Here is a 23,769-nt window from a genome sequence, read left to right on the forward strand (position 1 = left end):
TGAGGAGATCGGTCCAATTACCTTTACCATCACTAGTAAAAGCTACGAGACTCTTTTGCACACCAACATCATTCCAACCCTCTAACAGGGTGGATGTGTGGGTAGTACCATTTTTATGCAAGATAGCACTCTTCTGCACACTGCACAGCCAGTAAAACAGCTACCACAGAGGCATTTTGGAAATGCCAGAATTATCAGCCATCATTTCCATACAGCCTAACTGCGCAGATCACCTGACCTTAATCCAAGTGACTTCTGGCTGTGGGATTATCTGAAAGATGTGTTCAGTGCTCTGATCACAAACATGTGTGTTCAATGTGCAACACATTCTGAGCAAGACCCCTCAGACAATATGATCTAGTGTCGAATATGCTGTTTCTAAATTTCAACTTGTGGCAGAAAATAGTGGATAGCATACTGAACATGACTTGTGCCCATCTCGCAACAATTAAAAACCATTTTAATATGCTTTTTACACAGTTTTTGCCTTCAGGACAATTTTCTTGCATGGTGGATGGGCTTACCTAACTAACCTGCCACAACTATGGAATGTCAAATTTGTGCTGTCATGCACGTTGCACAATATGATTAGTTTAATGTGCAAATCACACCATAGCCATCATACTGCAATTTATCTGTCATTTGTAGCCAAACTCCTTTACGTTATGATGCTTACAGTGTCACCTACTGGGAAACTTTTCATAACTTTTTTTGTTTCCAGAACATTTTTCTCTTCTTCAACACTACTCCATTCAAATCTGACATCGCTCCAAGCAGCAGTTCTTTCATTGATTTATTTTTTACAGCATTTTGAAACAAACTTTAATAATTACCCTGTAGATTCATACCCATGCAAAATACTGAAACTCCTCTAAATTGATATTTATGGGTTTTTCTTCATTTGGAGATCGGACACCAACAAAAACTGTCATTTCTTGCATGATGGAATTTTAACAACACTAGAAAATATCACCAGTCTATCTATATTAAACAAACCAGAAGTGAAAGACCTCTAACAACTTATCACTTAACAAGGCATTTGGGCATCTTTGGGTAAGTAAAACTGGCCAACAGCAGATATAATGAATTTCATTTAACTTATCTTAGACACAGTTGTGAACAGAGCATGCCTTTATGAGACCTGTTCCTTTCAGAACTGTTAATGTCAACACATCTTAATGAATGGACCTTTTATTTTGAAAGAAACTATATCCCTACAGAATCACACACCTTCAGGTATCATCATACAATAAGTTGTTATTGTTCTTGATTGAGTTTAGTGTACTCAACACTTGGAATAACAATGGTGAGTCTAAAACACCTGAAGCCTTTGCTTCCAATATTTATGACCCAATAAAGTAATGAAAGTATATGAAACTGTTTGTCAGCAATATGCGCCTGACTGACTGACTACTAATAAAAACAGCCACCCTCTCTGATAAATGAAATCTTTTGGACTAGTGCATCAAAAGAAGCTACACTAACACCCCCCCCCCCCCCCCCCCGGCCCTTCCCACTGGGTGCCTGCACCAAAGAGTCTAATTTGAACTTAACAGTGTTTGTAAGGTATTCTGGAATACAGAAATTTCACGGACAGGAGTAAGTGGCAAATTAAAATCTCCTACCTCGTATTTAAGGAAATAATTCTGAAATATGTACTACATACATCCTACTGTTATCTAATTAGCTCTATTCAAACAAACTCACTTTTATTTAGCACATAAAATACAATCTGTTAAAACAGGTTTCACTCCTAATGGATCTAGAAGCTATGAATCAATTATGTATGGCTAATGCACAAATTTGGTACAACAATCGTGTTTCTTCCTTGGGGTTGCCTGGAAGGAGACCATGGTCATCTTGCTGGCTTCATATTTGGAAGCTTGTTACTCAGCCAGTCAAATGAGATCCTAGTGACTCAAGACACTCTAGCTTAATTGTGTGGTAACTGCAGGCAGGGAGACAACAAACTGTGTCACAGTTGGCTCCCTGCAAGCCGCCTTCACCAATACACAGGCTATTTTCTTCCCCTATACTACCACACAGCTAAATGTCTAACAAATGGCCACCATCTTTCCTCATTTTTGTAATTAATAATAATTGTCCTGGACATTCTGCACAGTTTTATCAACTGGATGGCCTATATTGTATTGTATCAAAGGCATAGGGGCAGATGAGAATTTTCTTGCTTTGTTTTTGTCACATCTGTTCCACTATCTTCAGAACTGCATGGTAATCTAGGACATAGAGAGTACATTAATTTTGGAGATGTATTCTGAAGACATCTACCAAGAAAACAATTTCACAGTGAATGCTTACCCTGGCTCCGGCCTGAATGTGCACCTAACTTAACTTTAAAATCATATTTCTCTTTTAAAATCTCATAAAATTAGAGCTTGAAAATACAGTATCAGGTATGAGGCTTACAGTACCCATCAGATTTCAAAGTGTTCTTGACCTATTCAACAACCAGTCTGGAAATTTAACACCAATCAGCCACGAAGATAGTGCAAGTTCATAATATATGCTGCAACTGTAATTCAGGAGGAACAAAGTTTTACAGAAACTATAATGGGCAAGATATGTCCAGCACCAGGATTCCTCTCACTTTGAGCACTAGGTTAATGTTAGATATAGTGGGAATTAGTGACATTTGGTCACAGGTCAAACAAGATTTCTGGTCAGTTAAACACAGGGTTATCAATACAAAATCAAATATGAGTCCAAGGAGTAGGTTTAATAATGAATAAAAAAAATAGGAAAACATGTAAGTTACTATGAACAGCATAGTGAATGAATTATTGTAGCTGCGACTGACTTGAAGCCCACACCTAACACACTAGTACAAGTTTATATGCCGAATAGCTCCGCAAATGAAGAAGAGACTGAAGAAATAAGTGATAAATTTAATTATTCAGTTAGTTAAGAGAGACAAAAATTTAACAGTCATGGCAAACTGGAATTCAGTAGTAGGAAAAGGAAGAGAAGGGAAAGTAGTATGTGAATATGGGCTGGGGGTAAGGAATAGAAGAGGTAGCCACTGGTAGAATTTTACATAGAGCATAAATTAATGACAGCTAAAAATTGGTTTAAGAATAATGAAAGAAGGTTGTATACATGGAAGAGTCCTGGAGACACCAGAAGTTTCAGATAGATTATATAATGGTAAGACAGAGATTTAGGAACAAGGTTTTAAATTGTAAGACATTTCCAGGGGCAGAAGTGGACTCTCACCACAATTTATTCGTTATGAACAAAAGATTAAAACTGAATAAACTACAAAAAGGTATGAATTTAAGGAGACAGGACCCGAATAAACTGAAAGAACCAGAAGCTGTAGAGTGTTTCAGAGAGAGCATTAGAGAATAATTGACAAGAACACGGGAAAGAAACATAGTAGAAGGAGAATGGATAGCTTGTAAAAAGATGAGGGCAAGTAGAAATCCTTGGGTAACAGAAGATACACTGAATTTAACTGATTAAAGGAGAAAATGAAGCAGGTGAAAAGGAACACAAACGTCTCAAAAATGAGTGACGTGACGAGCAGGAACGGCTAGAGGACAAATGTAAGGACGTAGAAGCATGTATCACTAGAGTTAAATAGATGTCCCCTACAGGAAAATTAAAGAGACTTTTCGAGAAAAGAGAACCATCTAAATGAATATCAAGAGCTCAGATGGAAAACCAAGTCCTAAGCAAAGAAGGGAAAGCAGAAATGTGGGAGGAGTATTAGAGGGCCTACACAAGGGTGATGTACTTGAGTGCAATATTATGGAAATGGAAGAGGATGTAAATGAAGATGAAATGGGAGATACGATACTTCCTAAGTTTAAACAAGGCCCTGGGAGTAGACAACATTCTGTTAGAACTATTGATAGCCTTGGGAGAGCCAGCCATGACAAAACTCTTCCATCTGGTGAGCAAGATGTACGGGACAGGCCCAATACCCTCAGGTTTCATGAAGAATATACTAATTCCAGTTCCAAAGAAAGCACATGTTGACGGGTGTGAAAATTACCGAAGTATCAGTTTAATAAGTCACTGTTTCAAAATACTAACATGAATTCTTTGCACACGAGTGGAAAAACTGGTAGAGGTTGACCTCAGGGAAGATCAGTTTGGATTCCTTAGAAATGTAGGAATATGTGAGGCAATACTGACCCTACAACTTATCTTAGGCAACAGGAAACCTATGTTTATAGCATTGGTAGGCCTAGAGAAAGTTTTTGACAATGGTGACTGGAATATTATCTTTCAAATTCTGAAGGTGGCAGGGATAAAATACAAGGAGTGAAAGGCTACTTACAGTTTGTACAGAAACCAGATGGCAGTTACATTTTAGAGCCGAGGGGGCACAAAAGGGTAGCAGTGGTTGAGGAAGGAGTGAAACCAGGCTGTACCCTATCCCCAATGTTATTTAATCTGTATAATGAGCAAGCAGTAGAGGGAAACAAAAGAAAAAATTGGAGTGGGAATTGAATCCATGGAGAGGAAATAAAAACTTTGAGGTTTGCCTACGACATGGTAATTCTCTCAGACAGCAAAGGACCTGGAACAGCAGTTGAATGGAATAAACAGCTTCCCGAAATGGGGATACAAGATGAGCATCAACAAAAGCAAAATGAGAAAATGGAATGTAATTGAATTAAATCAGGTGATGCTGAGGGAATTAGATTAGGAAATAAGACACTTGAAGTAGTGCATGAGTTTTGCTATTTGGGAAGCAAAATAACTGATGATGGTCGAAGTAGAAAGGGTATAAAATGTAGACTGGCTATGGCAAGGAAAGCTTTTCCGAAGATGAGAAATTTGCTAATGTCGAATGTAGATTTAAGTGTCAGGAAGTCTTTTCTCAAAGTATTTGTATGGAGTGTAGCCATGTATGGAAGTGAAACATGGCAATAAACAGTTTAGACAAGAAGAAAATAGAAGCTTCGGGCGAAATGTGTTGCTTGGAAGAATGCTGAAGATTACATGGGTAGATCATGTAACTAATGGGGAGGTACTGAACAGAATTGGGGAGAAGAGGAGTTTGTGGCACAACTTGACAAGAAGATGGGATCGGTTGGTAGCACACATTCTGAGGTATCAAGGGATCACCAATCTAGTATTGGAGGGAATTGAGGAGGCTATAAATTGTAGAGGGAAACAGAGATGAATAAACTAAACACATTCAGAAGGATGTATATTGCAGTAGTTACTCAGAGATGAAGAGGCTTGCACAGGATACAGTAGCAGGGAGAGCTGCATCTAACCAGTCTTTGGAATGAAGACCACAAGAGCAACAATCAATGCGTACTCTCAAATGCAATGAATGTTCATATTAGCAGCTCTTCATAAGAAAACACTGCAATAATTTGAATATGAAATGTCAAACCGTCAACTCGAGATACAACTATAGCATGAATACAGGGGTTGGACAAAAATTTGGAAACACCAAAAACATAACACTAAAACTATGCCTAATAGAGTGGAGAAAACCCATTGGCATTCAAATAATTTTCAGTCATCTCTGAAGTGATAAACGCAAGTACTGTATGGTCTTCAAGACAATGTGATACCATTCTTCCTGCAGAATAATGGCAAGTTCAGGTAATAGTGGTGGAGGTGGATAGTGATCACGCACCAGTCACTTCAAAGTAGACTACAAAGGCTCATTAATATTGAGATCCAGTGACTTGTGGTGGCCAGGGGAGATGCACCAATTCATCCTCACATTCATAAAACCACTCCTGGACGATGTGGCCTACGTTAACTGGCACCCTGTTGTCTTGGAACATACCATCATGATAGGAGACGGTGGATATTAGCGTTAAATATCCCATCAACAATGAGGTCATCAGAGACAAAGCACAAGCTCGAATTAGGGAAGCACGGAGAAGGAAAATGGCCGTGCTCTTTCAAAGGAACCACCCCAGCATTTGCCTTAAGCGATTTAGGGAAACCACAGAAAACCTCAATCAGGCCGGCCAGATGTAGGTTTGAACTGTCATCCTCCCGAACGGGAGTCCAGTGTGCTAACAACTGTACTAACCTACTTGGTCACTGTGGCACAGGATGGATCTGATCAGCCAAATGGTCACATAATCCTTGGCAGTAATATGACCTTGCTGAATAATCATGTAGCTCTTGAAATACAGTGGCATGGCTGCCCATATCAACACTGAACCTCTACGATGTTTCACTTTTGGAATGAGAATGCAGCTAGAATTTAGAAACAGTGTGAAACAGGACACATTCGTCAAACAAATTACTTCCGTTGCCCCATAGTCCAGGTTTTATGGCTTCAGCACCAAGTCTGCCTGTTATGAGCATTTGCATCACATCACTGATCAGTGGTTATGGAATTCCAGCTTGCCCTGAAATTCCCTCCTTACGGAGCTCTCTTCAAGTTGTTTCAGTACTGAGAGGGTACATGACATTCAGATCTGCACTGACTTTGCACCTGTTCTCTCATTTTTCTCACAATCCTCTTCAATGACCATCGGTCATGACCACTCAACACACACTTTCATCCACGTTATGACTTAGCAGATGATGATGTCCCACTTTCCTGTATGCAGTAAAGTTCTTCAATATAATGTCTCTTGAAATGCCAAAACATGACTGACCAATCAGCCTGCCAAACCTGCATGCATCATATTAAAAGATGGTTGTTATTTGAAACAAATGGGAATTATTTCGAAGAAAATAACAACAGAAGTAATTCATTATGATTTTTAAAAAAATAATATTCCATAACTGGTGCCACCCTTTGATGTGGTGTCCAAGTTGAGAAGCAAATCTACATTAATCCAAAGTATGTAATAAAGAAAGGAGAGGTTCGAACTGGAGAAGTATTATACATTTTCTGAAAACTGAGAAAGACAACAACAGTCATCAATAAACTATTCAAGGATTGATGCCACCTTCCACTTGGTAACCATGCTAAAGAAGAGCAAATCTGTAAGACATTAACCAATGCGCAGAAGTGATCAAGCAACTACACAACATAAAAGAACTGAAGACTTTGTGACTCTTCTGAATTTATTATAAAACTGAAGACTGGACTAATCATTTCCTCTCTACAGTGACCTGATTGATTATTTTAAAGTAATATTTAACTATTGTGATTAAGTGGTATGAATTACATGTGTGCAATGTTTATATCAGTGAAGAATCAACACTGACCAGAAGTCAGACCAATGCTTGCTTAATGCAACAAGAAGTTGGCAAGTGCTTCATAATTAGAACTTTAAAGAACATCTAAATATCTCTAGCATTTTTTTTTTCCATTGTGCCCATCTGTGACTCAAATGCCTCCTCTATGTAGTGTAAAGAAAGGTTCCAGACATTTAAAACTGACGCTGTGCTTGCTGAACACCGACATTCAGTGCTTAGATTACCTGCTTACCAGCTGGATTTAAATACAGCTAAACCTATATGGGCTACAGTAAAAGAGCATTTATGAAAGAAAAATGTTGGTTTCACTCTACATGATGCAATCAAAATTGTGGAAGAAACATTTCAGTCAATATGTAAATACAAGTGGACTTCACATTGCAGTCTCAAAATGCAAAGAGAAGTATCTTCTCCTTGAATGAACTCTGGACACAATGACAGAACAATTCGTCATTGACACAAAAAGAGTAGTGATGACAGTGACAATGAGAGCAACAGCGATGCAAGAAGCGTTGCACACAGCACAGACTCCACAGACTCCACAGTCAGCAGTAGCAGTAGCAGCAGCAGTGACACTAACATGAGTGGAATCCAGTCACTGTAATCCTACATTGCAGATAAGTTTCATTTGACCGTCTAATTTTTTAAGATGGAAAGTAGCAGGGACAGTGCACACACTCACTTCTACGAAGGCTCCTCATATGCGACTACCACCTTCTCCTAATAAGCAGCTCGTAGCTCTTCCTGCAGCTCACCTCATCAACCATACAGGTATTTGTGGTATGGTACACACATTGCATTCGTTGTTCCACACAAGAGCATCCTGACAGTTAACATACTTTGGTGAAGATGTATACAGTGATTCCATCTTGTGTAATGCTTATCCCCCTTTAACTTTGGTGTGCCTGTACCTCTTGTATAGGGATCATCATCTCATTCATTCTGATATAGAAGGTCTTGCATTATGGTATATAACCCATCCTTTAAATATTAAAGCAATGCGAGCATACTGAAAATTAAAATGTCTGCCGACTTTTTCTTCAGTGCAACGTCTACTTTCCTCAACGCATTTTTAACTTCAGTTATTCCTATTTATGATCAGTCTTCCTTTAACTCTTTCATGAAGATTGGGTGAGCAGCGGGATTTCTTGGTCATAATTCTGATTTAGTGTGACGAGTAGCAGCTTGCTCTAAACATGCAAAAATGTAAATAACTGAATCTGGGTAGGAAAAACAATTCTGTAATTTTCAAATACATTATTTGTAGAGTGCTGCTTGTTAGTGCCAAGTCGATTAAACATCTAGGGGTAATGCTGTAAAACAAAATGAAATTGAATGGATATGTAAAATCAGTTGTATGAAAGACAAATGAATGACTTTGGTTAAATTAAGAGAATTCTAGGAAGGTGTAGCTCATATAAAAAGGAGACCAAATACAGAACACTTGTGCAACCATTCTTGAGTACTGCTGAAATGTGATTTTTTTAAGGGCACAAAAACAACTAAGGTCATACGGGCCCATGTCAGAACCTTATAACACTAATATGAAAAAAGAGTTAAAATGACTACACCTTAAGCCAAATCGATGGAAGGAAAGACAGCTAAGAATACGGATTCCTCCTGGAGGAAGGTCCACAAAATACGCCATAGACACAATGGAGGTCCCAAACTAAAGAGTAAATGTCCTTTGCCATATTGCTACAACAGATGAAACGTAAAACGCAGTTCACAGCCCATGTGATGTTCACTAAAATGGCCAATAATTCAGACGGAAAAACATACATTAGAATGTAAGTGGATAAAATAAGGGCATTCAGTCAGGAGCACCATCAAAGGTTGATAACAATGAGTACAACAGCGTCCAATACACAACCTAGCTAAAATAATCTCTTCACTGCGAGTGGGCCAAAAGGAGGTTAGCAAGCCACTGGAAGAGGTTTAATTCCTTGGAGCTCATTTCCATGAAGGGAAGATCAGTGGTAATGCCAATGTGACACCACAGTCAGTAGAGAGCCATCAGTATACACAAAAGTACTATTGCTACGTTTCGTGCAAAGGTCAAGAAACTTACAGCTACAGATCAAATCTGGAGTAGTGTCTTTAGGAAGTGAACGAAGTCCACAGTGAACATGGGCTATCGCGCAAAGCCAAGGTGCTGAAGGGTTCACACACATCGGTAAAGTGGCAGGTAGCATGAAGGTAAGTTGCTGGTGCAATAGCCGAAAGCGACCTCTAGGAGGTAACAGAGAAGAGGGCTGTACCATTGGCAGTCAAAGGAGTCATTGAAGAAGGAGACATAGGAAGGGTGGCCATGAATGGCAGACAAATGACATGGTTATCCGCTCAGGAGAACGTAATGTCAGTATGACAGCAGTAGTTTGGCAATCTGCTCCCCAGGAAGTACCTCTGTGGACACGTAGAACATTGACGGATCAGGTACAGTGGGTGGCCAGGACAGACATGTGGAAGGACCAGGAAAGTTTCCTATCAAGCACAAGCCCCAGGAATTTCATAGTTTAAGCCCAAGGTATAAGATGATGGAAGAAATCCACTGCACTCCCCAAAATTTCTATAAACTTTTTTGTCAGTGGAAAAGCGAAACCCACTGTTGATGCTGAATGAGTAAAGATGTTCAAGACATCACTGAGGACACTGCTCAAGGAGCCAAGTCCATGGAGAACTGCAATAAATGGCAAAATTTTCAATCAAAAGGTAGCCAGTGATGTCCAGCAGAAGACAGGCCATAATAGGGTTAATGGCGGCAGCAAACAGGATGACACAGGACAGTGCCCTAAGGAACCTTGTTTCTTGGATAAAGATGTCCAATGAGACAGAACCCACATGTGCCTTGAAAACTGTCTTTTAAAAATGCTTGAAGGAAACAGGGCTGGCGGCCTCGGAAGCCCCAAATGTCAAGAGCACAGAGGATACCAATTGTCCACCAGATAATGTAGGCTTTCTCCAAACAAAAAAAACACGGCCACAGTCTGGTGTTTCCGCAGAAAACCATTCATGACATGGGTTGACAAAATGATGAGATGGTCAAGTGCAAAATGGCATGCTCAAAATCCACATTGTGCAGTGTACAGTAAATAGCAAGACTTGAGCCACCATATCTGCTGGGCATGAATTATACATTCCACCTCCTTGCAAATACGTCTGGTGAGAGAAATGGGGCAGTAGCTAGAAGGAAGGTGTTTGTCCTCACTGGACATAGGTATGGGTGCGATAATAGCTTCACACCAGCACCTGGGAAATGTGCCACCTGCCGATATGCAATTATACTTGTGAGGGAGAAAGTGGTTGCCTGAAACAGACATGATGCAATATCTGTATCTGAACATCATCCGGCCCTGGGGCAGAAGATTGGGATGACGTGAGAGTTTGATCTAGCTTCCACGGTAAAGGCAGCATTGTAGCATTCACGACTCTGAGAGGTGAAGGGAATCACCCAAGCCTTCTCCATTCATTTCCAATGAAGGAAGGTGGGGTGATAGTGGGTGGAGCTTGAAATTTCTGCAAAAATAGTGGCCCAAGGTGTTGGAGAGAGCAATGTGGTCCACAATGACATCATCTGCTACAGTCAAGACAGAAACTGGGGAACGGACCTTCGTCCCAAAGAGCCATTTGACGTTGGCCCACTCGACGGAAGAGGGAATGGAAATGTTAAAAGAACTATTAAATGAAAGCCACCAACTTTCTTTGCTTTCCCGACGAATGCGACAATGCTGCACATGCAACTGTTTGTAACAAATACTGTTTGCCATTTTAGGATGACAGTTAACAACATGGAGTGCATGTCTCCGCACATGAACTGTGTTGCAGCATACCTCAGTGCACCAAGGAACTGGGACATGGCACAGTAAAGGTGATGTGCGGGGAATGGAACATTCTGCGGCAATAAGGTAACGTCTGTAAGGTATTCCACCTGGCCATTGTAACTGGGGAAATGTTGATAATCGAAGGTCAATGGAAGAGTGAAGCCTCCTGTTGGCCTCAGAAAACTGCCAATTGGGTTTACACATACGTGGAGTAAGAGTCAGGAAACGGATAGCACACAGGAAATGGTCACTTGAGTATGTGTCAGAGAAAATGGACCACACAGTAAATAGCTGGGTGTAGAGTCTGAAAGGAATGTGGGTGTACAAGCATTGATGAGACTGAACTGATTGAGAAAGTCAGCAAAGAGAGCGTGTCTCGGCCAGGTTCTCAAAGAGCCTCAAAGGGGATGGCTTGCATTAAAGTCACCAAGCAGCAAAAAGGGTTGAGGAAGTTGCCCAATATGCTGGAGGAAGCCTGTCTAGTTACACTGAATGATGGAGGGATGTAGACGGTACAAAGAGAAAAGGGAACGCGAGGCAGGAAAATTCAGACTGCAACAGCTTCCAGCCAGGTGTTCAGAGAGGTGGTTTGACTATGAACGCCATCCCGGATGAGCACATTGACTCCCCCATGAGACGGAATGCTGTCTTCAGGGTAGAAGGTTGAAGTGGACCAAAAAGAATTGCGAGGTGTCAAAGCAGTCGCAGGGACAATTTTGTTTCCTGGAGTTGCGATTCTGAGAGCAACCGTAATTCCTCCTTGTTGCATCTAATGCCACAAATGTTCCATTTGAGAAGAGTCATGACGGGAAAGGGAGGAGAGGAAAAAATGAAGGGTTGTCACCTCGGCAGTTGCTGTGTGCCAGCTTTCAAAGACTCACTGCTACAGGGTGAAGAGGCTGGAGGATCTTACTCTATAAGATCTACAGAGGTATTGGAATTGTTACTGGGTTGGACTGTGGAATCCAGGGCAGAAAAAAGTGTTGGTGGTTTGCACTGGTGAAATGGAAGTCAGCCGGGTGAGGGTATCATGCGACAAGTCATTGAAGGAGAATATCATTTGCCTTTCTTTGATTTCTTGGAGCTTTTTTATTTGGCAAATAAAGACTCAGATGTATGTTTGGTGGAGGAACATAGAAAGTCCTCACAGGAGTAATCCTTCTGTCTTTTCTGGCCTGCTGGCTGTGTAGCAGGAGGCCAAAATTTTGGGGCTGGAGGAGAAGCAGACGCAGATGCTTCTGTGATACTGGGCGATTTTACAACCACAGCGCTGAATATGAGGTCGCAAGTTTGCACGGTAACGTCCTTTGTGGAGCATAGTGCAGCAAGAATGGTATTGTGCCACACGATAAATCGCAGGCCTTTCAACTGGCCAACAGCTTGTGAGTGACAGGATATCCCGGAAGGCCCACACATCGAGATATGTGGGACATTCTCAGGATGAAGCTGCTTCATCACCATTGCAAGTGATACAGTAAGGAGAAAGAGGCAGGCAATTGCCCTTGTGGGCATCCCGACCACAAGCAACACATTTGGCCACATTCGACAGGACATTTGAGTGTGGTTGTAATGTTGACACTGACAGCAGTGCATCAGTTTCAGAATGTAAGGTTGGACTGTGATGACTTCAGAGCCTTCTTTGATCTTCGATGCAAGCACTACTCAATCAACCGTGAGGAAAATGTGTGTCGCGCGCACCCGCTCGCCCGCCCGCCCGGCCACCCGTGTGTGTGTGTGTGTGTGTGTGTGTGTGTGTGTGTGTGTGTGTGTGTGTGTGTGCGTGCGCGCACACTAAGGATGCATCAACCTTTTTCACGATCCACGCACTGATCAGAGAAGTAAGTTTGGATTTCTCCCTTAGTCAGACCATCAAGCCACCTAGTGTAAATAACATCACACAAAGAATTCAGCATTCAATGGGACTCTAGATGAACAGGATAGCCGTAGAGGAAGGAAACTGCAAGCAACTGTGCTTGAGAATCACAATTAGTCTCCAAAAGCAAAGAGCCACTACGTAAATGAGAGCACGATTTCACAGGGCCGACAATTGCATTGACACCTTTCTGAATAATAAACGGATAAACTGTAGCAAAGCACTGACCACCTTCAGTAAGTGATACCAGGAGGAACTGAGGTGCAGCAGGGAGAGTCTTGGAATCTTTAGCCTCATTCGGTTTAAGTTTAGTAGACATAGACTGAGATGGTGACTGGCTCACTGCAAGAAATTCCCCCATGATTGCCAGCACCTCCAACAGTGTACTCCTTCCAACTTAGGTGACTGTTCATACCTCAGGTCACTTCTCAAATTCCTGACAGAGGGACAAATTGGCAATTTGGGAAGGTAACAGCTCACGCAATCACCCATCCCTGGGCCTGGCCTTTACCAGGGGGTACGCGCAAACCCTGCCTGTTGACGCAGGGCTGGGAATTACACTTTACCCAGTCACCCATTATGCGGCAGATGCGTGGGCCAGCCTTTAGGAGCATACAGGGAGGAACAAGATACAAAGAGGAACCTCAAACACTTAAGCAGAGGAAGAATAGGACAACAAAGAAAGAAAAGAAAAAAATAGTGGAGGAACTGTTCTGATGTCAGGCTACTGAAAATCCGGAACACCTCCCCGAAAATATCACAGACATGTTCCCGAAGGGAGGGGAAATGAATGGTGGGAGGATAGTCGTGCAGCGTGGAAGAGAAAAGTTGCTGCTAAGGCTGGGGACCCGAACTCACCGACGAGTGGTGAGCCCCCTGGAGGGTGTTCAAATGTTTGGGATCCTCAGCATGTCAGACAAAGGAAGACATCAACGCAGTTAGGAGGCATTTGGTGTTACATATCACTTCAGTAGAGTGATGTATAACTGTGCGTGTATCTAGCCACTAAGTAACAGTCACTGTCTTTAAGCAATATAGTGATTCAGTAATTAAGAGTAATAAAAGTTTAGAAATTTTATCTGTTTTTGCATGTAATGAGTGTACAGAGGGCTACCACATGTCTTTGAGGTGGGGCAGTGATCACGGTATCATTACAAGAAGAAGTACCTGTGTGGGTTTTTGCGTATGTTCCGTATATCAGCACCCCAGGTTGGAGTAATTTGGCAAGCCCAGAATAAATGCCTGCAGGATAAAAATACAGACAGATATCTGCACAAAACAGAAAAAGAATATAGATGTCGATCAATTATGTAACAAATCGCCAAACTGACATACACTTCTTTGTCATGTCCCTCATTTTGTGTGCTTTTGAGTAGAAGTAGCTGTTTTATTTCTTGAAAAATTTATGGAGATAGGATTGAAAAATTAATTATGTTTATTAATGGAAGTTCGAGATTGGTGAAGCATTTAAATTCCAGCATACTCAAGACTAATGCTGATGAAGTCCAAGTAATCTGCACCATCATGATCATATTAGGAGATATTTCAGGTGCACAAATTCAGAACCACCAGTCATGGGATACCTCCAAATATCATTTTCCCTGCAGAAACAGGGTCGCACTGCTTCTATAGCTGTCCATAATTGTGAAAGTGTTGCTGGTGCAGAATTCTGTGCATGAACTGACCTCTCGATTGTGTCTCATAAATGTTTGCCAGGTACCCAAATGAATCGCCCGAATTGTCTAGCATGTTCTTCAAACCAATTGTGAACAATTGTGACCCGGTGAATGGTGTATTGTCATCCACAAAAAAATACCATCATTGTTCGGGAACATGTCCACGAGTAGTAGCTTGTGGTCTCGAAGTACCCAAACATAACCATTTTCAGTCAATTATTGGTTCAGTTAGACCAGAGGACCCAGTCCACTGTACGTACATACATCCCACGCCATTATGTAGTCATCATCAGCTTGTACATTGCCTTATTACAACTTGGATCCACAGCTTCACGGGGGCTGCACCACACTTGAATCCAAATATCAGCTCTTACCAAGTGACATCATGACTCATCTGAGCAGGCCACAGTTTTCCAATCATCTGGGGTCCAACTGATAAGGTCACAAGACCAGGAGAGGCACTGCAAGCAATGTTGTGCTGTTAGCAAAGGCACTCGCCTCAGTCGTCTGCTGCCATAGCCCATTAATGCCAAATTTCGCTGCACTCTCCTAACCGATATGTTTATCGTATTTCCCATACTGATCGTGCTTGTCTGTTAGCACTGACAACTCTATGCAAACATCACTACTCTCAGTTGTTAAGTGAAGGCTCTCGTCCACTGCGTTCCCCGTGACTAGGGATAAAGCCTGAAATCTGGTATTCTTGGCATATTCTTGACACTGTGGATCTCGGAATATTGAATTCCTAATGATTTCTGAAATGGAATGTCCCATATATCTAGCTCCAATTATCATTCCGCATTCAAAGTCTGATAATTTCCATTGTGTGGCCATAATCATGTCCTAAACTTATTCAAACAAAACACCTGAGTACAAACGAGGCACTGAGAGCACAAGTGGCCTAATCCCGGGGAAGTCCATGTGGAGGAAACAGGATTAATAATAAGGGCTCATAAAGAATGTTTTTCTGTGATGTATTGCAGCCTTTTAACATGCATACGATGTAACTTGGTTTTAATGAACAATATTCTGACAGATACATTACAAATGTTAATTATATAGTAGAATATTACAGTTTTGTTGTGGCCTAGTCTATTTTTGCTCCTGATATTTGAACATTCTTAATGACAGGTACGTTAGAACGCTGATTATTCATGCTGTTCATCGCACACGGTCCATCATAGACTGCATGTGTCTATAGTATGCATTGTTATTAGTGTACATTGTACAGATTACATGTAACATTTTACATTGGTTTCTATCATTTTAAGCACTATGATGCATTTCAAATTCATCCACAGGCAATGTATCTACAGCATTTGGAGACAATTTTAAATTTTTGTAGAAATCAGGATGAACTGGGGATACAGATGGAAGAAAACTGAGCAGATCCTCTGTAATTACATGTCCTTTAGGATAAAGCATTTCGAGATAGTTGATGCATCGGGATGTTCATTTGGCCACATCAATTTCCTGAAATGGCTCTTGGCTTTGGTTCAAGTATTTATACCATATTTTGAATCAGTTGATTACTTCAAACTGCAGCCACTATATGTTCAACCATTCTACTTTACAACTGCCAGAAGACATTTTTCGATTCGAGTTGTTTTGTTGGAAAGAAATGTTCCGCATTGATATCGATTACCTTGAACAAATTCCTTTTTTTTTTTACACTCACTACCACATAATTCCACTGTTCAGGAAGGCAAATATTAGGAATATACTTTTTTTGTTTCTGAACCAAGCCAAAATCCTGATCACAGGCAAGTACAAGTGTCCACTAACTAGAAATTTATGGTCTATTTTCTTCACAGAGAACTCTGAGCTGCTTACAATGTATTGACCCAGTACAGCAACTTTCATGTTTCTATTCTGGCCTCTACACTGATCAGAGTACATAATTAGTTTTTCAGTCCTGACAAAATTGTGTATGAAATACTGCGAACAAGAACTAATTTCTTGTGGCCCTCTCGATGCAATGGATTCATTCCACAGAAACACATATGTATCATCATTGTGCATATTGTGGATGTCAAAGCATTATGTCCAAAACTGACGTTTGTAACAGCAAACCAGTAGAGGTGACCGATGTAGGCAAAGTTTTCATAAAATCAAATTTTATCATTTTAGCATTACAATCTGATCTGCTAAGCAAAGTATCACTCTGAAAATGTGCCCACGCATACTCTGCTTTTAGCTGATGGATTTCACATTCTGCAATTAATTACATTCTCTCCTTATTATCGGCAGTGTTATTTTTACCTGAAAAGCATTGCTTGTTCGACAAGAGTCAGACACTGGTGAATGAAATGACAAATTGCAGTTTTTGCAAAATATTTTGGGGTAAGTAACATGAGAAACGGGTATTTGCTCCTCTGCACAGTACAGTGAATACACGATTGAGAAATATAGATCTGGTCCTAAATACTTTATACCGTAACTTATGATACGCATAATGGCTTTCATAAGCCGGAAATTTTTCTATGAAACATTTAACTACATCAACGTTGTGGGGGGTGGAGTGGGAGCAGTGCCCCGGGGGGAGAGGGGGCCGTGGGGAGAGGGCGGCGGTGTGGGGGTTAGGGGGCAGGGGTGCAGGCGGCGGAGGCGGCAGGGGGCAGGTGGTGGGGCTGAGGGGAGGAGGCTTATAACTAAGTAAATGCTGAATTAACACAGTTATTCTGAATTAAAAATGTCCAGATATGTTTGCAGTAATGTAAACGGGTAATGTATGTCAGGACGACATGGGGTACAAACTGTTGCTTTTATGTCGGTGGATCCATTGAGTTTTGTTCATCAGGTAAATTATTGTTCATTTGGAAAATATGAAAAGAAACATGCAGATAACTAAATTAACTCATTAACTTCATGAAAAATAGGACATATGTCTGCTTGTGTCTGTATATGTATGGATGGATATATATGTATGTGTGTGTGTGTGTGTGTGTGTGTGTGTGTGTGTGTGTGTGTGTGTGCGTGTGTGTGTGCGTGTGTGTGTGCGTGTGTGTGTGCGTGTGTGTGTGCGTGTGTGTGTGCGTGCGTGTGCGTGCGTGTGTGCGTGCGTGTGTGCGTGTGTGCGTGTGTGCGTGTGTGCGTGCGCGGGGGGGGGGGGGGGGGGGGGGGGAGTATATACCTATCCTTTTTTCCCCCTAAGGCAAGTCTTTCCGCTTCCGGGATTGGAATGACTCCTTACCCTCTCCCTTAAAACCCACATCCTTTCATCTTTCCTTCTCCTTCCCTCTTTCCTGATGAAGCAACCGCCGGTTGCGAAAGCTCGAAATTTTGTGCGTGTTTGTGTGTTTTTTTTATTGTGCCTGTCTACCAGCACTTTCCCACTTGGTAAGTCTTGGAATCTTTGTTTTTAACATATATATAGTGGGGGAAGGAAGTGATTGGAGGAGAGCAATTTTTTCAGAGCAGGGGATTTTGATATGTCTGTTATAGGTCATAACTAAATAAAGTGTGAAGTAATAAAACTGGTTCTGCTTTAAATAATGCAGACAGATATACAGTTGACATACATATACTCTCAAGCTGACATTGGGTACAAGCTGCTGCTTTTATGATATATTTGTAAATGAGGTCATTCTCCTGTACATTTGGGGAACATCATGGTAACATAACTAGTTATTTTATGATAAATATGAAGAAGAATGTTGTTTCGTTTGGTGTTGGTATATTGTAATTTTTTCAATGATGTCTACTTTTTTGTCTTTAGGTTGGATATGTAGAATGATGATAATTGTTTTATTGACACGGTGTTTTGATCCATGCAGCTATTTCTGTAGTACTCTTGTTTTTTAGTGCTGTGATGTGTTCTTTGAATCTAATCTCAAATGATCTACCTGTCTGGCCTACGTACAAAAGCAGCCACAGTCCAAACATTCAATTATGTACACACCTGTATGGAGAAGTGGAATCCGTGTGTCACTGGTGTGAGTTTACTTTTGCCCCAACTTTTTGTCAGTGGTAAAGAATATGTTTATACCTTTTCATTTGAAGACAATGAATCTGATATGAAATACAACCAAGTAATGAAGTAATGGGATTGTGCAGTACATTTTTTTGATTGCTTTGCCACTGCTGAGCGTTTTTTAAATTCCCCAAATGAACAACAGAATGGCTTCACTTACAAACAGATCATCACAACAACAGCTTGTACCCTGTTAGCTTGAGACAATATGAATATCAACTAAGAGCATAAACTGTTTATCTACCTGCATTACTTAAAGCATAACCAATGTATTACTTCAGCCTTTACTTAGTTATGACATGCGACAGATGTAATCTCAAGAATCCCTCCCTCTGTGTTCCATCCATCCCCTCATATTTCCCATGAAATAATTTAGTTATTTGCTTTTCTCCATGCTCCCTTCCTATTTTCCATGAGTTAATTTAGTTATCTGCTTGTTTCCTTCAAAATTTTCCAAATGAATAATAACTTATCTAACTCACAAAACTCAATGGATTCACTGAAACAGATATACATCTACCTGTTTGTTTAACTACAAACATATCTATCTGGACATCTTGAACTCAGTATCACTGTGTTCATTCAGCATTTACTTAGTGATAACACAACAGACATAAGTTTAATGATCCCACACCTATAGTGTATCCTAAACTGAGCTCTCTTTCTTGCAATCCGTTCATCCTCTACCTATGAGTTCCAGCCAAGACTGATCTTTAATGTACAATCTTACCACTGTTAGCAACATAATAAGGTTTCCAACATATCACATGATTATATAAATGAGTATGAAATTTAACCTATACAAACCTCACAGAAATAGATTTGTATACCACTTGAAGTTTTTATTCCAACATATGTATTAATTAACTCAAACAAAGACCTCCAGAATCCTTTAAAACTTATTCATGAATAAATGTTTTGCTATATTTTCCTTGTACTTCCAGATTATATTTGTGTTTCATTAAATGTTTTTGCACCTATTAGTTTCCAGACATTATCTTTCTTTACAAAGTATGGCAAGTTTTACATATTGTGTATTATGATAAAGAAATGTGCCTGTGACCACTGGAGACATTCTACTAGTTGTTTCATTTTCACATTTAGATTTACGAAGGTTAGTAAGTAATTAAAGAGACAAGTTGGTCTACAGAAAAAAGTGTTTATTTTTACAAAACAGTATTTTTCCTACTTTTCAACATAATCCCCTTCGACATTTATGCATTTGTTCCAGTGGGCTACAAACTTTTTTATTCTGGCTGCAAGGAACTCTATCTTGATGTTGGAACCAATTACCCACAAACTTTTTAATGTCCTCGTTGTCCTGGAACCTCTTCCCACGAAACACCACCTGCAGTGCACCAAACAAATGGAAATCACTAGGTTCTAAATCAGGACTGCAAGGGAGATGAGGCACTACTTCCCAGCCCATTTTGTCGATGGTTTCATGGGTTAGTTGAGCAATATGAGGATGTGCATCGTATTGCTGGAGAATCACACCTCTCCTCTGAGATCCACTACATTTCTCTCTCTAATGGCTTGGTTCACCTTATTTAACAGCAAATCCAAGAAGTATTGCTGTTCATTGTACGCTGCTCTTTGAGATAATCACAAAAAACTGGACCTTCAATATCTCACAACACTGTCAACATGATTTTTCCTGCTGAAGCTTGGGTTTTGAATTATTTCTTGACAGGTGAGTTGGTGTGCTTCCATTCCATGCTTTGTCTTTTTGATTCTGGCTCATAATAGTGAACCAAAGTTTCATCAAACATTAAAATTTTGTTGAGGAAGTGCTCACTTCCCTTTTATAACGTTCCTTTAGCTCTGTATACACTCTCAACCTTGTTTCCTTGTGTAGCCATGTCAACTCTTTTGTGACCCATCTTGCACATGTTTTGTGGTACTTCAGCTTGTTACAGATAATGTTATGAACAGTACCAGTATTAACTTGAACCTAACGAACTACCATTTCCACAGTCACACGGTGGTTGACACAAACAATGTCATCAATTCGACTTTCAAGAGAGGGAGTTGAAACTGTAACTTGTTGGCCAGAATGGTGTTCATCAATCACCGAGTCATGACCATTTTTGAACTGCTCTAACCACTTCTAAAAATTTGCACAATGCATACAACCTTCAGAATAAACTTTAGATATTCAACAGTATATATTCACTGGTTTCTTGCCTTCAGCAAGTAAAAAACAAACAACAATGTTGTTCAACTAATGTGGATGTTTGAAGTGGACTCTCCATCTTTTAATGAATTTTTGATGTTACAAACAAAACAATGTTGATACATCAGCTGATCAGGGCTCATCCCAGTGATGCCAACTTCAAGCCATAAAAGTACCAAACTTGCCCTACTAAGAGTTTTTTCCCCAGACCAATTTGTCTCTTTAATTATTGCATGACCCTTGTACATTTAGTTTTTAGTCATAAGCCTCCCCAAAGTCATATTGTGAAATAGTGTGCGTGTTTCTCCAAAAGACAGTCTCACAGGTTACCCTAAATTCTTAAGCCAAAACACACACACACACACACACACACACACACACACACACACACACACACACACACACACACACACAACTGTGTCAGAAAAAGTTTAAATCATTCAGTTCTTTTCTGCATCATACACACTTCATTTAGAATTCATTATGGGGAAAGAGCATGATCTATAAATTCTGTGACAGCAGAGGCATGTCAGAAGAAAAGTAGCCGTAGAAAAGAGATTGATTTAATAGATGTGTGAAGTCTGAATCAAATTGATATTGAATTACTGAAGCTGCGAAGTACCTGTGAAAATGGTGACAATTTCTGTTCTTCTCATAAAGGGCTCTATTTGGGAACATTTGAAGACAACGATTTGGTGTGCCCCTTTCAAGAAGCATGGCAAAAAAACTTTGAAGAACTCTTTGAAATTGTTTCTTTAACCTTTGGAAGGAAATAGAAAAGTCTTTGACTTTTCCCAGATACTAAGATGCCATAAGTTCATGTGACCTCTCACATTACATAGCTACATGGCTGAATATGAAGCTAACAATCCAGAATACAGACCAGATCCATCTACATTTCTCAAAAACTTAATGAATGTTGTGACTTACTTGAAAGTTCACCATTTAATGTTATATATATAATACAAAGAAACTTCCACATGGGAAAAATATATTAAACAAAGATTCCAATACTTACCAAGCGGGAATGCGCTGGTAGATAGGCACAATAAATAAAACACACAAACACACACACAGAATTTCGAGCTTTCGCAACCGGTGGGTGCTTCCTCAGGAAAGAGGGAAGGAAAAGGAAAGATGAAAGGATGTGGGTTTTAAGGGAGAGGGTAAGGAGTCATTTCAATCCCGGAAGCGGAAAGACTTACCTTAGGGGGAAAAAAGGATAGGTATATACTCGCGCCCCCCCCCCCCCCCCCCCCCCCCCACACACACACACACACAGATATATATATATATATATATATATATATATATATATATATATATATATATATATATATATATATATATATATATATATATACAGACACAAGCAGACAAGGCAAGGAGTTTGGGTAGAGATGTCAGTCGAGGCGGAAGTGCAGAGGCAAAGATGATGTTGAATGACAGGTGACGTATGAGTGGCGGCAACTTGAAATTAGCGGAGATTGAGGCCTGGTGGATAACGAGAAGAGAGGATATATTGAAGGGCAAGTTCCCATCTCCGGAGTTCAGATAGGTTGGTGTTGGTGGGAAGTATCCAGATAACCCAGACGGTGTAACACTGTGCCAAGATGTGCTGGCCGTGCACCAAGGCATGTTTAGCCACAGGGTGATCCTCATTATCAACAAACACTGTCTGCCTGTGTCCATTCATGCGAATGGACAGTTTGTTGCTGGTCATTCCCACATTGAAAGCATCACAGTGTAGGCAGGTCAGTTGGTAAATCACGTGGGTGCTTTCACATGCGGCTCTGCCTTTGATCGTGTACACCTTTTGGGTTACAGGACTGGAGTAGGTGGTGGTGGGAGGGTGCATAGGACAGGTTTTACACCGGGGGGCGGTTACAAGGGTAGGAGCCAGAGGGTAGGAAAGGTGGTTTGGGGATTTCATGGGGATGAACCAAGAGGTTACGTACCCTCCCACCACCTATATACTGAAACAAATACCACCATCCAACCTGTTATTTACTTCAGTGATGGCAGCTTTGCACAATACAAAAACTTTAAGCACATATAAATTTTGTGCCATCACAAGCAAAATGATGGGGTGACTGCAGAATGTAAATTTTTTGCCACTAGTCATGGCAAAAATGCACATGATGGAGCTGTTGGTATTATTAAACATTTACATAATCTATGTGACAATCACATTTTAAGTTCGAAAGATCTGTTTACATTTGCCAAAACTCATGTTCCAAGAGCAAAAACATTTCATTTAATGACAAAGGAGATAAAATATATAAGTATGTTACAGAAACAGTATGAAGCTGGTTCTACCATTCCTGGGACAAAAGTTAATCATCTTTTCAAACCACCAAATGAAAGCAGTTTACTGATGCAGTGTGTTCCATTACTGACTAAATTCATACAAGTTTATCTTGGGCTTCAAAAAACCGCCTCTGTCACTATTAAAGAAGAAAAGTTTATCGTAGGTATCTATGATAACCAATGGCGGCTTGGAAAAATTCTGTAGACCTGTGAAGACAAGAGGTGTAGAAGTGAAATTCATGAAGCCAAGGGCAGTTTCCTCAGTTTATACGTGGCCACATGCTGATGTTTGCTGGATCCCTTTTTCAAAACATTTTAATGACTTTCCCTGCCACAAGCACATGCACAAATCATTTATATAGTTTTGGATCAGACACAATATTCCCCAGTGAAAGCTTGTTTGAAAGAATGAACTCTTTTTAGAATGTTATGAAAGTTGTTTTGTGCCCTCAAAGCTCATTTGTTCTACAATGCACAATAGGTATATACATTTGTGTTCTTTCAGTCTTAAATCACTAAACAGAACAAACATCCTTATATTTTTTATATTAAAAAGTATGATAATAGGGAGTATGTGAAACAAAAATTAAGATAGTAGAACTTGTGGTTTTGGCGAAAAAAAATTTCTGAAATTTGGAAATATATAAAAATAATCTGTAGAGATGACTTTCATCTTTTATTACTGATTTCTAAACATTTGTACCCATAACTCTGGAATTTTAATAATTTTATGTCATGGTTGACCATTTTATCTTTCCAATGATGCCACACTTAATGAA

At 40.2% G+C, this 23,769-nt stretch overlaps 1 protein-coding gene across 4 annotated transcripts in view; it reads right to left on the reverse strand.

Moving 5' to 3' along the window:
* LOC126272015 (uncharacterized) overlaps positions 1 to 23,769 on the reverse strand; it is a 103,323-nt gene that overhangs the window by 56,329 nt on the left and 23,225 nt on the right. The gene's annotated exons all lie outside the window — the stretch shown is intronic.

This window comes from Schistocerca gregaria, chromosome 5, assembly GCF_023897955.1.
Source record: "Schistocerca gregaria isolate iqSchGreg1 chromosome 5, iqSchGreg1.2, whole genome shotgun sequence".
NCBI classification, from domain to species: domain Eukaryota; kingdom Metazoa; phylum Arthropoda; class Insecta; order Orthoptera; family Acrididae; genus Schistocerca; species Schistocerca gregaria.